Here is a 14,452-nt window from a genome sequence, read left to right on the forward strand (position 1 = left end):
AGGAGAAAACTTTAAGTTCAAAAAGCGTTTTGAAGACCTCTTTTTAGTATATGTTAATTATATATATATATATATATATATATATATATATATATATACAAAATATATAATGTATTATTATAGTATAATAATACAAATACTCTTGTGCGTTTGAGAGTGCTCGATACTATTGAATAATAGAGCAATATTTATTTATTTCACCTCCCAACCGCAAATAGACAAACATCAAAGTAAACATCGCAAACGTAAAATTATATGGTACAACCCCCCGTTTAGCAAAAATGTTGAAACTAATATTGGAAAGCGCTTCTTAGCTTTAATTGACCAACACTTTCCAGTAGGACACAGGCTTCATAAAATTTTTAATCGAAACTATATTAAAGTTAGCTATAGATGCATGCCTAATATCAATTCTTTAATAAATGCACATAATAACGAAATTCTACAAAGCGATAAATATAAAACAACAAAAAAATGCAACCGCATAGACAAAAAAAATTGTCCGTTAAATAACCAATGCCTTTCTAGCAATGTTGTATACCAAGCCACTGTAAATTCTGGAGATCCTCAATTCAAAGACAAAGTTTATTTCGGTATAAGCGAAACTACATTTAAACTTAGATATGCCAACCATCTTAAATCCTTCAACGCACCTAAATATAAAAATGACACCGAACTTTCCAAAGAAGTATGGATGCTAAAATCTAAAAATCTGAAACCGGTGATTATATGGAAGATTATAGCACAACGTAAGCCCTACAATCAAACAACAAAAGTTTGTAATCTTTGTCTCCGCGGAAAATTTCATATATCAACACATAAAGGAGATAACTTACTTAACAAAAGATATGAAATAATATCAAAGTACCAACATGCAAAGAAATTTTTGCTATCCTTATTCGACAGCAGGGACTAAAAACCTTTGACGTCTTTTTGTTTTGTTTCGGTTCAGTAACGTCAGAACTCGTTCTACAGTGATTTTATTTTGTAATTTTTAAACGGTTTTTAAGTAACGATATACACAATGGCTGATGATTGCCGAAAGGCATGAAACCCAGAGTTCCGTAAAAAGGTGTTTTTATTCATTTTATATGAATATATATATATATATATATATATATATATATAAAGTTGTTAAAAGATTTTTCTTTTGGTGAAGTTAAGTAAAAAATAAAAGAACCTGCTACTATTTGAATATGGCTGGCTGAAAATATTTGTTATTGCCTGAACAATTGATAGTTAACGCAGCAACTTTAGGTAAGACCTATAACAAAAATTTGAAAAACATTTGATCTGTTAAAGCAAAAAACTTATCGAGCAAACAACTTATCGAGTTTTGACACAATTTTTTTCGTTCTACTTGATCTGTTTACAGAGCAAAGAAAATGGCTGACTAAAAAATAATGTCGCTCGTTCGCTTATCAAAAGCTGACCAAGATTAAATGTGGTCTCTTTAAATACTGATTTAAAAACCGTTTATGGAATAAACTACAGTGTTTTCAATCTACAAAATGCAACTTGAATTCAACAAGTTTAATCGGAAGACGTCCAGCAAACAAACCGTCGGTTTATGTTGAAAGTCAAATTCATCAAATCGAATTCATCAAATTGAAGGCATAATGGATGGAAATGAAAACAAAAACACTATTAAAGACGCACGGAAAAGAAAAAAATGCTTTGTGTATGGATTTTCCAACAAGATAATGATCCAAAACATTAAAATTCAGGATTATTCTCAATTAAAAAAAAAAGTTCAAAAACTTGATCGGCCGATTACTGATCTCAAAATATAATATTTTGAGATCAGTGATCGGCCGTCTCAAAGCAACCACATTTCACTGAGCAATTTGACTAAGCAATGCAATGCGATATTAAGCATTGATAAATTGAATAATTCTATTTTTACACAAATCATTAAAAAATAATTGTATTTTTTTTCATAATTGATTAAAATTTTTTCGTCGACTTTTGAACTTTGAGTTTTTCGTTGGTGTTAGCAAAAAAATTCGAAGTTTCGCATCTCATGTTAATTAAAGTTTAATCTCTTATTAATAAACAAATATTTAGTGAAAATTTCAAGAATTCAGCTCGATTTGTTGCAGAGTTATTCACAAAAAAATGTGATCGTCGACTTGCTTTTGAGAGCTACTGTAATAAAACTTTATCTTGTGAGCCCCATCTCCGGCCATCACCATCGGTTTTCTAAAGTCAGCTCAAATATCAAAGTTTTTTCAAAGTAAAATGTTTATTTGTATTTGAAACACGTTTTTCACGATTTTTTCTGTAAGTTTACAGTAACGTAACCTAAGGTTGGCTTTATCCTGGATTACGTTGGGTATCGTCATGTTATTTTAAATATTTCGAGAGTATTTCAGTCGCTGTAATCGGAAATCGATAATCTACTAGCAATTACTCTGTTGTTGATCCTGCATTCACCTTTCATACCATTATCTACCATGTTGTTGCTTCACTTAATCTTCTTCGATCCATTTCTAAGTATTTTATCTTTCAGATCATCTTGAAATCTTCCAAAAAAATTTTAAATGTCACTGTTTAGTTCAGGAACTTCGTCAGTAATTTAGTAGAATGAAATTCTGCTGAAAATTTTCAATGCATTTCCGAGGGGTATTTGTGTAAAATCTATGTCTTTCTTTGTTTGAAGCCACAAAGCTGCAATTCAAACTTTATTTAATAAAAGTTGTAGCACCAAAATAAAAAGGGAAAAAAAAAAAAAAATCAAACGTAAAGTAGAGTAAGACTTAAATAAAAACAAATGTTTAAAATCCATTTAGAACGAGGTGGTATGATCAGATTTTAGTAAAGAATATATTTATGAGCAGTTCAAGAAATGATTTTGCTGCTCTATCTTTCGCGCCTTATATTTAGGATGTCTATGATTGTTTTCTAACCAAGCTTCAAAACTAGAAGAAAGAGGCAGGTTTGTGCGCTATTCAAACACATACGTACCTACAAAAAAATATCTTGATGCTAGTAATCTAGACAGTTTTGATTTTTGTTAAAGTAACGCAACATGTAGCAGACATGTTAACAGGATATAAAAAAAGTAACCTTAATTCCTTAGGTCTCCATCATTTTCCTCAATAGTTGTAAACTAAAGAGAAATAAAAAAAAAGAGATGTGAGGTTTAACTGTCGAAGCCCTTCATCAGCACTGAAATATAACAGAGCACTAGGGATCAGCAACGTTTAAATTCTATCACCATTTGTCAAGCTCTTTTAAAATAAGCTAAACATGACTTAAAGAGTTTTTTTGAATGTCTGACATGATTGCCAAGAGTTCGAAATGACGTCAAACAGTCAAAAAACAAAATTTTGGATTGTAAAAGAATTGCTATTATGGAGATGTTAAATTAAGTTGAAACAAATTAAATAATTAAAAAATATTTACGTTTACTTTCAACAGTATACCGGATATTTTATAGAAAGTTCAAGAGGGCCATATTTAGTGGTGCATGGCGTACTTTATACACGGCCAGATACGTTAGAAAATTAGGAGGCCAGTTATTTCCGTATTTTAAGTAGTTGAAATAGTTTTAATAGTAAAGCTTAAAGCTTCCTAAGTTTTACCAAGTTTAAAGTTTATCAAGTATTCCTTATTAAAAAATTTTTAGGTTAAATCATATGTGTTTTAAAATTTTTATCAAACATTAAATTAGTAAAACCATATTTTACAGTTCATTTCAAACAATTTTTAGCATTTAAAATATAACAGATGCACAGATGCATTTATAAAACAGTATTTAAAGTTCAGATATTAACAATATTGAAAATATAGACAAATTTGTAGCTAAAACAATTTATTTGTATTAACAATATATATATATATATATATATATATATGTATATATATGTATGTATTAAATTTGTATTAACACACACTCATACAAACACACATATATTCACAACATTTCTTTTCTTCTTCTTTTTTCACTTTGTCTGCTTTTGAATAATGATAATACAGCATACTTGCATTTACTGCCACCTACAATCTTTTGTTCATTATTATAAAAAATATTTATTACTGTTTGATTAACAAGAGAAAGCCCACACTCAATATGACCATCACAAATAAAGTTTTGGTTCAAAATATGCTTTGAATAGAAATTCATAAAAAATCTTTTCACTAACTTTTCTGATGTCAAGAAATTCCAACAGGTAGATGTTTGCATCAAGCATAGCAAAGCAACTAATAACATGACTTGCAATCAATTTCAAGTAAGTTAAGATACCTCCTCTGGAGAGTATGTTCATACACTAATTTCAATTTATTCAGTATTTTTGTCAATGACATCACTTTTTAACAATAAAGTACATAATTCACATTTCAATTTTTTAAGTAAATTCCTGCATATTTATCCAGCAATAAAAATAGCAAACTCACTACTGTCTTCATCTAACTCACACTCCTGAATATAACTATTAAAAAGTTCTGAAAATGAATTCAGATTCACATCCGAATTAAAAGCTTTTATATCCAGTTTCCAAAAGTCAAAGTTCTCTATTTATAATGATCTCATTTGCAATATTTTCTCAGAGATATTTACATTCCATAATCTGACTAGAAACCTGCTGCCACTGATTTGACAATACTTTGGAAATGCTGCTCTAATTTATCCTTCAAATAGAAGATCTTCAATTAAACTAAAAGTACTTTGCAATTTTATTACACGTGCTTTAGAAATCTGAGTTGTGAGACAATATCTTTCAGTGAAACTGTGCTGTAAATTTTGCCACTCTTGAGTTCAGTAAGCAAGTGCATAAGAATGTGTTTACCATCCATCATAACAGCTGCATTTCCTATAAATTTTTTAGTGCATTTCATTTTTGAATTGGATATTACCTACCATAAATTAAAGAGTTTTAACAAATTTTCATTTTAATTTGTTGCTAAAGTTGTTCTGTGGAATATATTTAACACCAAGTTGACATCTTGTCTATTGTTACCTGGATATAGAGTCTCTTCCCCTAATTTATGTGCCTCTTAAGTTTGCTGAAAGAGTTTTGTCTTTTACATGTACTCTATGAAGCATAGCCCAAAAGATGTCCCTTGCAGACACTTTCATATTAAAACCATAATCAGTGAACTGAAATGATGAAAATACATCATATAAATTTTATGATGATTAGAAGTGATAACAAAATTCTCTTCTGGTTTGTGCAACACATAAATGTTGAGCAATTTTTGAATGAGCTGAGACATTTGCCAAATGGTTATCAGCAATCATTGCTCAAATGTTAAAAGCCGCAGATCTTAATGCATTTAACCTTTTCTTTATTTCATTGTTAATGAAATCTCCAGTGATACTAGTCTCTGGGATGGCTTTAATTACACCAGTCATTTATTTTTTGAGGTCAACAATCAAAAAGACAATCACTCCTTTGTAGACATTACTCTCTTTATCATATCTAGTTAATCTATACTGTGTTATTCACAAGATTGCTGCAGATACATTTCATCAAAAAAGATAACTCGATGACTGCTAATTTCGTCCTCATTTAACCATAGCTTTAATGATTTTATTCAATCAAATCCACATGTTGCTAACTTCTTAAATAGTGACTGACGGTAAAGGAAGTTCCAAAAGATGCCAGTAAGCCTGAGATCGTACTTATTAGACACTATTATTTAAAATAGATAAACTTGTGAGCTTACAATTGTTTATAGTTCTAAACCAATGAGGAAGTGGAAGTGGACAACTTTTATGTAGCTTTACATGCAAATTGCTATCAACACTTTTATTGATTCGATAAAAGAAGCGGAGTCTTACAAAAAATATCGATCATATAAAACAAAACTTTTGTATCTTTGAAAACTAAATCCAATTTGGAGTGTTAGATTCATGAAACATATCAACGTTTTTTATTTTATACATTTCTTGAAATGAATGAACCTCGTTTACCCCTTAACAAACACCCACATACATATCTGCACAAATCCGCACCTACACACTATAGGCAAAAGATTTTCCCCCGTGTAAACAAGAAATTGTGCTGTCAATAAAATGCGAAGCGTCTGTGAATTTTTTTCTAACTTCCCGTGATCTCCTAAGTAAGATTAATATGTTTGATCCTCGTTTAAAAGATATCTATTAAAGGGAATGTCAGCAGTTATGTTTGTATAATGATCTCATTGATTCCATTCATATTTTTAAAAATGTCACATTTGAAATATTTATTTTGTAATAGTAAACATTTAGTTCGAGTCAATGATTTTACTTTTTTAATACAAATGAAGCACCAACGTATTTGCGTGCTGTCAATCAACTTTGTGTAACAAAAATTATGACACGAATATGAAAGGAAAAAAAATTGCAAAAATTTACAATTTCAACATTGCCCCCCCCCCCCCCCCCCCCATTTAGTTAAACTTTCTATGGGGATATGAAGTTTGCAGAGAGCAAAAAATAAATAAATAAATCGAAAACTCTTTAAAGATTAACTCAGAGAGTGCTCTTCATTAAAATGTGAAGACTGAATCAATCTGAAGAAGCTTTCATAACTTCTATTTTTGTTCTCAAAATTTCTCACGTAAAGTAATGTCTTAAACACTGACCTAGAGTAACTATCAAGGTGATACTTCGAAGTTGGTAACTGAAAAATCCGTCCTTCCAAGACCGATGCCGATTCTGTATCGGCATCACAGGTCGTGTAATGTAAAAAATGACCGATCTAGTGATTACACGGTACTTACCATACTGAGACTCTAATACTTATTAATCACGAATTTTCGTTTATTATGGAATTCGTTTTTTGTGCAAATAAATATTTTTAGAAAGCGACGAAATATGACGTATACTCTCGAGAGAATGATGATCTTTGATGGAATAATGATCAACTGTTTAAATATGATAAATTTAGTTTCTATAATGACATTTTTCAATAACAATTTAACATCAAAATTAAGCTCTTTTATTTCTAATATATAGAAAAATAAAATGTTAAAAACCAATAAGATAAAAAAATAAATATTTTATAATAAATAAATTTTTAATTTTATAAATATGCAAGAACAGTGACGTAACCAGGCCGTCTAATAAGGAAGTTGCAACTTGCGACACCCAACGGCAACCCAACAACAACCCAACGAATCATGAATGTTGTTTTAATATTTTAACAACAGTCAACTTGGAAAATGACGTTATTTATTGGAATATTACACTTCATTGATTGGCCAGTAAAACAATCTAAAGTATTAACTTCGGAATTCAATCCTGAATAAAGAAAATTTGCTCAAAAAATTTCAGGAATTCGCAAGTAAATAAGTTTCATTGAGCTGGAAAAATAAAAAAGGAAATTGCCAACTGAAGTTTTATGTTGAGTTGTTCAAGCAGAAAAGGGTTCCTTATTTGCAAATGTAAAAATAGCACGATCATAATTTATCCAATATTTTTCAGTTAATGAGAAAGCTGCATTCTTTTTTAACAATAAAAATATAAAAGCTATTTTTAAAGAGAGTTAAAATATTCTACGCTCTTTGTTACTTACATCTCGTGCAACATTATATTCATTTATAGAATATATACATTTATAGAACATATTCATATGGGAATTCTTTTGATGATTTATCCCTTTTTTGGTAAGTAGAAGAAACCGCTCCGTCATTTAAAACAGTCGACTTTTAAAATATTAATCATATAGTACTGTATATGGGATTATTGACAAGTTCGGTGGTTCAGGAAATTCTATTTTTTTGAAATTTAATTTTAAATCAAATTTGTTGCGAATTTTTCAAAATTAGTAACGTGTTTGATTCAAATTTTGATTTTTAAAAATTTAAAAAGAGCAATATCAAGACGCCTAAAAGCCCCAAAAAAACTCCTTTGTACAAACAGAAATTACCAGTTTTACAGACTAGTTATTTAAACATTAATTGCATGCACAGAATGATAACTTTTCCTCAATCGATAAAACGGAATCGATCAAAAATCAAACGATCGTTTCAACTTGCTGAAACGATCGTTGTTGTTTTTTTATCAGGATAAACTTACAAGCTATTAAAGTCTTACTTAATTTAAACGCTGTTTCGCAGTTTTGTAGTTGAACCCATCTCATAATCATCAGACTTAGTTGTAGTAGAAGCTAGAACGGGCAAAACCATGAAGAAAAAAAAAAAAAAAAAACTTTTTTGACTCGTAAACGATTTCTTGATGAAACAGACTGAAAATTTCTATTGTTTACAATTTAAACGCTGTAATTATTTTACATTATAAAAAAAATCACAACTTTTAGAAAGATTTGATTTGATTTCATATGGTTTTACTTAATTTGGTTTCACATGCTTTCACCGCGAGGTTTTGATTTGATTGCATTTCGTTTGTTAGGAGCAGAAAATAGGCTCATCAAAACTATACGAATAAAACCTTTATTATTATTTATAAACTCTGGTAAATCTTTTTTTATTTACAGGATTTTATTACTTTCGCACACAAATTTTTTAAAAATATTTCAAGAAAATGAGTTTTCCGTTTCAACACGACAGTTATTTTGTTGGGGGTGAATTATGCTCTGAAAAGCAGCATCCAATGTCATCCAATGTCATCAGCCATCCAATGTTTTCCTAATAAATAGCTTATTCGAAACTAAAAATTAAACGTCATTGGAAAATCTTGTAATGGAACAAATACCATTAATCAATTGTATATAAAATAAACAATAAAGAATAAAAAGGAATAATTTTTCGTTAGGTAAATATATCATTAATAGAAAAAATATAAAAAATGTAATTTGATTAACCAATTTGAAATTATAATTTTTTTTTTTCCTATTGACAATTAAGATTTTAAACCGTTAAGAAGATTTAAAGATTAAAAAAACCTTGTTTTTCGAAAAATAACGGCTCAATAAACTATTGATGACGATTCCCTCAATTATAAAATCAATTATATCTGTATGGAGCAATGACGCTAACATTTTCCTGTAAGAATCACACGAAAGCTCCCACGATATCAGAGTCTAAAATTTGTATTTGTATATTTAAAATGCAAAAGCAACGAAGATTCTAAAACCTTAAAAGGATTACGCAATTGTAAAAAGTTAATTTTTCGAAAAATAACGAGTCAACAAATTATCGATGATGATTCACTCAATTACAAACAATAAAATTGTCTGTGTGGAACAGTGACGTTAACATTTTCCTTTTAGGATCATACGAAACCTTCCACAACATTAGAGCCTAAAATGTCTTTATATTCATTTTTCGTTTCGAATAGTTAGTAATTTCAATTATTCTCTATATCATTAAAAGTATATAAATTTTGAACAATTCAACAGTTCCATAAAGTCAAATGCGAAGAGAAGTAAAAATAATTTTTTAAAAAAGTAATTGTAAATTTAAAATGCACAAGCAATTATTTGTTTACTTGGTTACTTTAATGGTGGGTATAAAATTTCTAAGTTGCTTTTATTTGTATTTACATAATTTCATTTTACAATACTCCTTATGAAGGTTTTCGAAATGTTTTTCTTTAAATTTTGCTACTATTAATAATGCTTTTATTATAAACATTTATGGCATAATCAATACTTTTTTAATGTTGTTTAATTTTTTTCAAACTCACAATAAACTCTAAAATAAAACAAATAGAATAATCTAAATTTTAGTTGCCAATATCAGAAGCTGCTCCAATTGATTTCCAACCGTGTCCCAAACGTGAACATGAAAATCCAGCAAGATTGCTGCAGATATTGAAAGACCACTACCTAATAGTAAACCCAATCGAAGAACTGCACAAGTCAGAGTTATCTAACGGTCATCACAACCCACACGCTCACCTGAGGTTCAAAAACAAAAAACCGGTTTGTATTACTAAACAAATAGATATACCCGACCTGTCGGATAAGGACACTATCCCAAAAAGAATCACGGAAGCTACTCTTCTGAATGACACGGATAAACTGTGCAGAAAAATCAAGCGAAAAATAGTTTATCTGCAGCGAGAGAAAGACTGCCACGAAAATATAAATCAATACATATATACTATCAAAACGAGAGAAATAGTAGTAGCTTACGAGCACATGGTTTAAAACTACAATCATGATTTAAAAAACACAGAATGTTCCTTAAAAAAACGGACCCATGAATAAGTGTTCGGTAAATCGAGAAAGTAAAGAAGGAGTTTCATGAGAAGTTTTAATTCAACATCTGAAGCTTTTAACCAAAAAAGTTGGCCGAGGAAAATCATTTTCACTGAATTTCATTTCTTTGTATGCATTGCTAGTTCAGGCTTACAAAATATTAATACAGTAAAACAATTTACAAATCAAATAAAAAATTAAATGTATTTATTTGTGTATATACTCAGATGCAACTATTTATATACTTATTTTTTTTAAAAACACAATTATTTATGAGACGAAACGTCTGCTTCCTATTTAAATTTTGTATAAAGATTTAATATGAATATATTTTTTAAAGATTATATATTTAAAGATTATATTTTTTAAAGATAATATTTTTTAAAGAATATATTTATACAAATTGAAGATTTGAAGATACTTCATTCATATTTTAAAAGATTGCATCATCCATAAATAGCTTTTTAAAACTCATCTGCATTTATAAAACATTTTTGTTCCAAAAAGGTTTGTATTGCTCGATGTCAGCGAATATCTTTTTTTTTTTTTTTTTTAATTAGAGTGAAAACTAGGGTGTCTTAAGCTCTGAACCCCTCTTTCTCTCTTTAATTTTTTTTAAATGCAATAAAAGTTCGAAATAAATTCATAACAAGCAGTTCCATTAAATTCATTGATTTCTAAAGACTTATGTAGGCGTATCAATTTAGCGTAAGCTAAATGGTAATGTTATTAACTAACCCCACGATGATATTTTGTCACGTGATACTTATCTGCAATTATAAAAGTTGGAAGAAAGTTATTAATTTTCTAAAAGTAATTATTAGTTAAACTTTAGTTTTTAAGCTAACTTGCTTTGAACAAATTTAAATGTAGACAGGGGCGTGTCTAGGGGATGTCTGCTACGTTACTGGACATACCCAATATATATATATATTTTTTCACAACTTCAATATTTTGTTGAATAAATATGATGCGTCGGTAGATAAAAGCAAACAGAGCGAATAATTATAGCAAACTAAAGCAATAGTTAAGCAAACTATACAAGGTTAATTGTTCGAACGGATGGTAAGAAGTTATTAATCCGGGATAACAGTTAGATTTACAGTTTAGTATTTTATTATAGTGCTTGTCAAATCGAGAACGTCTAAAGTTTATTTTAAAAAAAAACGATTTATATATTTAAACGGAGGTTGTTTTAATTTTTGACTTAAACAAATTAATAAGAAACTTGAATGGACCTTTTTTTATTAAGTTATAAAGTACTTCATTGTTTAAATATTTTCTTTTATTAATTTAAAAAAGATAAAAGTTATTATTTCTTAGAGAACAAATTCCGGACTTCCCATTTGAATTACACCCCGAGTAAAGTTTTAGTCAAATTCTATTGATATTTATAATGAGGAGGAGAAGACTAGAAGAAAGAGACTTTATGGTTAAAATCGAGTTTTTAAAAAAAACGCGTTAATTTATTTCTTAGTGTCACAAAATGTTTTCGTGCAGAAATTAGGAGCTATAAATTTTGCTTATACCAGAATGGCCTAAGTAATACCAATTTTTCTCGCACCGTTTAAAATGGTTGTTAGAAAAAAAATCTTTTTTTTAGCTGATGGCTTTAACTTTCGGAAAAAAAAAAGATGAAAGGCTTTCTGAATATGATTTGAGTGAATGACCAGGTTAAGGGAATGACCTGCTCGCTAATATGAAAAAAGGAAACTTATTCCCACATCATTCCACTCACGAAAATTATTTAGGCGCGACAAAAATGGATTCAAGGAGATAATGAAGAGATCTAAGCAGTTTCTACTCAAGAACCTACTTTTCAGTTTGCACCAGCAACACTAGTTGAAAGAATTGATTTTTTTCCCCCTCTCTTTCACTTTGAATGGTCGTAAAAATCAACTACAAACTTCCCCCGGCAAAATTATAATTAACTTTTGAGAAATTTACTATGAATCCATATATGTTTTCTGTTTATTTGTACCATACACCATGGTGTATGGTACAAATGAGTGAAATTTTTAAAGTTATACAATTTTGGTTGAGGGTTTCGAAAAGCAGCTCTGTTTAACAATAAATCTAAATTTTGTTAAAATCAATTAAAATCATAAACAAGAAAAAAAAAAAAAAAAAAAAAAATCAAAACAAAACAAAAATAAAATTAAACATTAAAATTGTAAAATTGTAATCGTAAAATTGATCTAAAAAAATACTAGTGAAAAAAATCAATTTGAGGTTGTTAGAGAGCAAGATAACAGAGACAAGATGTGCAAGCTACAAAGAGCTTTTTGAGTTCAAAGCTCATCTTTGACGGAGGCCTTCAGAGCTGCAATACTGTTGTGGGGAGATGCACAGGCCTTTGACTTAATATACGCCCATATACGTAACCAAAGAGTTTACATCTGGGTAGTTTTATTGTCACAAAACGATTAGCATTCCCCTTTACGGCGTAAATAACTCAAATGAGACTTAGTTATCTCTTATAGAGATAACTAAAAAAAGTTATTACGGCAAAGTTATTTACGTCAAAAATAACTCGAATGAGACTTAGTTATCTCTTATAGAGATAACTAAAAAAAGTTATTACGGCAAAGTTATTTACGGCAAAAATAACTCGAATGAGACTTAATTATCTCTTATAGAGATAACTAAAAAAAGTTATTACGGCAAAGTTATTTTCGGCAAAAATAACTCGAATGAGACTTAATTATCTCTTATAGAGATAACTAAAAAAAGTTATTACGGCAAAGTTATTTACGGCGTAAATAACTCAAATGAGACCAAAACTCAAATGAGACGTTCTTATAGAGATAACTAAAAAAAGTTATTTTTGAAAACGAGGATCTTTTCTATTTACAAATTCTTAAAAAAATTAGTTTTGGACAGAAAACACACAATCAACAAAAATTTACTTTGAGCTAAATTTCGATGAAATAGTCGCGAGGTTATATTATCTTCTCTAACAACAGGATGATGATACAAGTCGCGAGGTTAATTTGTTCTATCTCCAAGTTTAAACGTTTAGAGAAAGTTTTTGATTTTTATCTTAGAGTAAAAATTATTTAAATTTTTAGCTTTAATTTTTAAAGAAATAATTAACTTATCTTTAAATAATTTATGTTTAAACAAATATTTAGAAAAAAATTTGTAAAATAGAGTGTATTTAAAAAGCAATCGTTACTTACTAAAATTAATAACTCATTTTCTCCCAAATTTTAAAATGGGAGATAGAACAAAATAATTCTAACCTCGCGAAGTAAATAACAGGATTTTATTTACTACAAAGCTGAACTTACCGTTTTTTAAGCTCCAAAATGTATAACCTCTGAAAAAATATAAAATATAAAATGGTAAAACGTCAAGCCAAAGATGAAAACCATGTAAAAAAAAAGACAAGCAGAAAAGGTTTTTGCATTACCGCATCTATTTTTTCAATACTTTGTTTGAAGAGAAAACAAACTTCGCACTGTTCATTAATTAAATAAATCTTATTAACAAAACATGTTGTGGTGTAAGTCTTTTACTGGAAAGGGTAAATGAAATAGGCAGCACCCACCCTATAATTGTAGGGTCTTATATAAGAAGGTTGAGCTTTTAACCCATATTTCGAAGAAGCATGAAGACAGTTGATGAAAAATGATGTCTGCTCATTTCAATAAAATTAATGTATTATTAAGATTGATATATTATTACAACTTGGATGGTCTGACATGGTAAAAACGACTTCTAAAACAAAACTTCCCGTTACTAATATGAAGAAAATAGTATTTTAAAACTCTGCTTTGAGTGTTCCAATCAAGCTTAAGACGATGAAAAAGAATAAAAAAAACTATGGAACTTAAATTAAACACACGCAAACAAACTCCATGCAAGTATTCATTATTAATTAAAACTTGTTGCAGCATAAAGAATTTTAGAATCCAAATAAATGTTATTTGTTTCTAGGGGTGGGAGTTAAGGTTAGTTTTAAGGGAATTAAGGTTATTTCAACTAAAATCAGTCGATTAACTTTTTAGCGTAACTAAAATTAATCGACTAACTTTTAGTCTAACTAAACTTGACTAAAACAAGATTTAGTGCTAAAAAAAACTGAATAACCTATACCATGAAATTATATGAACATAATATGAACTATGACAAATAAATCAATTCAAAGACATTCGTCAAAATTTATTGTTTTCAAGAAACTTAAAATACGTAATATAATTTGTGACAATTAGGTAATAAAAATATTTTGTTTGTACCTGGTATTGCCCCAAATTTTATTGAACGCGATAAAAATTTGTTTGTTGGTTGAACAACTCCGTCAAAAACAGCTGATATTTTATACCGAAAACATTTTTAGTTATTAGCACTTTAAT

Source organism: Hydra viridissima, unplaced genomic scaffold, assembly GCF_058129835.1.
Source record: "Hydra viridissima isolate aposymbiotic clone 2 unplaced genomic scaffold, HvirCarnegie_v1 scaffold_1, whole genome shotgun sequence".
In the NCBI taxonomy this organism is placed as follows: Eukaryota; Metazoa; Cnidaria; class Hydrozoa; order Anthoathecata; family Hydridae; genus Hydra; species Hydra viridissima.